Source organism: Alligator sinensis, unplaced genomic scaffold (genome assembly GCF_000455745.1).
Source record: "Alligator sinensis unplaced genomic scaffold, ASM45574v1 scaffold1357_1, whole genome shotgun sequence".
Classification (NCBI taxonomy): Eukaryota; Metazoa; Chordata; order Crocodylia; family Alligatoridae; genus Alligator; species Alligator sinensis.
In genome coordinates, this window is record NW_005843146.1 from 105,038 (window position 1) to 107,959 (window position 2,922).

Genomic DNA, 2,922 nt, shown 5'->3' on the forward strand with positions numbered 1-2,922 from the left:
GAACAAGTGATATGCTTGAGCTAAGCAGATGGGCTCTAAAAACAATAACTGTTATTATTCAAGCTGGCATTTTCAGTTAATACAGGAACCAAGGTCCTACCATTTTTGCTGGAGTACCCAAGTTCTCTCAGGACCATCTATTTTCCTTGCTGTGATCAAGAAAGGGTTAAGTCCTTCCTTGACATCCATGGTCCAACTTTCTTGGACACTTCAGATAAATACTACAAAGTTTGTGCGATCACTTCTCATGAATGACCCACCCCACCCCCACTTACAAAGATGCAGAAATATGAATGTCTAGTTTGAGGAGCAGGAGAGACTTTCATTTGATTAGGTCTGGCTCTAAATATGGAAGACCGTTAATACACTGAATTTAGCAATATGCTGGAGGTGTGAATTTAGATCTTGATTTTCCTTTTTAGCCACCAGGGTCCAAAGTTTAGGAGTATTCCAGTCTGGGATCTTGGTTTGGTTTAGCGTATACAGACTGGGGGAGATCAGAAGCTTAGTGTAGGTTCAGACTCCAGCACTTTCCCCAACAAGTTTGTCACATCGAAACCTGGGACTGAAAGAGCAAAACGTTGAATCATCCTTTGTGGTAGGATAAGCACATAGAAGCTGACATCAGGAAGTCCTTCTAGACCTAGATCTGCCACTGACTGGCTGTGTGGTCCTGAACAAGTAGGGGGAAAGACATCTTCCCCCTCCCCGATAACTTTTATTGGTCCAACTGTATAGTTGAGAGAATTATAGAATGAGCTTTTCAGTAGGGCTGTGCGAGGCTTCAGATCCAGAGAAGCTTCGGATGATTTGGGGTCGGAGCAGCACACCTGGATCAAAGTGCTGGTCTCGTTAGGCTTCCTGAAGAGCTTCAGAGCCGCCTTGCAGATCCAGTCATAGGGTATAATGGGGAAACAATAAGATACCTATAACATTGTTGTTTTTTTGTCTGATTTGGATACAATTTTCAGGGGTGGTAGACCCTACCAGGAGGATGAAGCCTGCCAAGTTTGAGGAAGATTGGTGCAGGGGTTTGGGGAAAACAGCACCCCAAATTCTTGAAAGCAAAACTGATGTCACGTCTAGGCATTACAACATAGCCAGGTGAAAACTGCAGGGGCGGTAGCTCTGATTGAGGCCACAAAGCCTGCCAAGTTTCAAGAAGATTGGTGCAGGGGTTTGCGGGGGGGAACTGCCCCTCAAGCTGCGGACAAGCACAATTGGTGCCATGGGCGCTTGTGGGACTGTTTCGGTCTTGGGGGGTGGGAGACACTGCTGCAGGCCTGGCTGCTAAGCTGCTGTGTTACCCGTTACCAATCAATCATGATTCACTCAGGGACCAGCTCAATACACAGGACCTAGCTACTACATAACGACTTAACAAGCATCAATCAGCACCTACAAAACTAGGCAAAGGAGAGGAAAGACTCAATACAGGCAATCAACTGCCCCAGGACAGACACAGTCTTGGCATGAGTTTTGCCTGTCAGCAGCTAGAGGTGCAGGGCCCCAGACTCCCTCTGCATCCATCTCCTCAACAGCTGGCAGGCATCGTGGCCTCAGCAGGGGCCACCACCTCGGCAGCTGTCACCCCGCTGCGCCTTAACACACACAGTGTCACCCATGGCACGAGTTTTGCTTGTCCACAGCTTCAGGTGCAGTTCCCCCCAAACCCCTGCACTGATCTCCTTGAAACTTGGCAGGTTTCATGCTCTCAGCAGAGGCTACCATCCCTACATATTTCATCCAAATTGGACAAAACCCAGCAAAGTTATAGATTTTTCATTGATTCCCCATTATATCCTATGGCTGGATCTCCGAGGCGGCTGCGAAGCTTCAGAGCCACTTCAGCCGGATCGAGGCAGAAACCCAATCCGGAGCTCCAGATCGTATCGTGGCCATCTGAAGTGGCTGGATCCAAAGCCGACTCGCACAGGCCTACTTTTCAGATATCAAATGCCCTTCCTCAGCTCTCAGAAAGAGGCAGTCACAGGCGGAGCTAAATAGTGTAGACAAGTGAATACCAACCATCTGCTGGGACAGGCAGAGGAGGGCTGTGAACTAGGAGTGAAGGTGTTGTAGCATTTCTTTTGTCCTGATAACAATACTTCAACCATACTTGAACAAGTAATTTTATTTATGTTTCTGTTTCTCCATCTGTAAAATACAGAATTGTATCATATAAATGAACTCAAAAATCAGGCTTACCAAGGAGAACTTTCTGCACCAAAAAGGTAACAAAGAGGTGCCTGATGCTAAGCTTTTAATTTCCCCCTTCCTTGCCTGAAAAACAAAGAACAGCAAGGATAGTGAATTTTACTTAAGCAGTAAATGCAGCAACAAAATACTAAGCTTGACCCCCACAATCCTCAGACTTCCCACAGAAAATAATTTTCTAAGGGCATCAATTAGTTATTAAAAACTGTAGCTTGTTGCAGGGACTGATGGAAGAGGAACATAACAGTAGCTGGGGATTTCTAATGCAACTGCAGACAAGTTGTCTGTTTTAAGCCTGCTCCAGTTTAAAACCAAGGAGCCCCGAGTACCTATCAAAACATTTGTTTATTAACTGTGTTAATCATTGCAACCTGCCCTGAGGAATGAGAATGCTAATAATTGTACAGTCTATGTTGCAAGCTGGAGGGGATTGCAAAGTGTCAGCATCTTCTGTTAAATGCAGCATGCAGACATAAAGGAAGCGAGGACATTGTTATGGTCAGTCATTACTGTGGGTTCACTGAAGAGAACTGGCAAGTCTGAGTAAAGTTTATAGCCTGCATTGGGATAACCCAAGCAGAAATAAATAGGGATGTTAACCTGCACATTTATAGTGAGTTGTAAATCTTGTTACCTTTGCTCAGGAGACATCTACCAACATTATTCTTGCTCCGTTAGTGACCATATTTCTTTCAGCTCAAAATG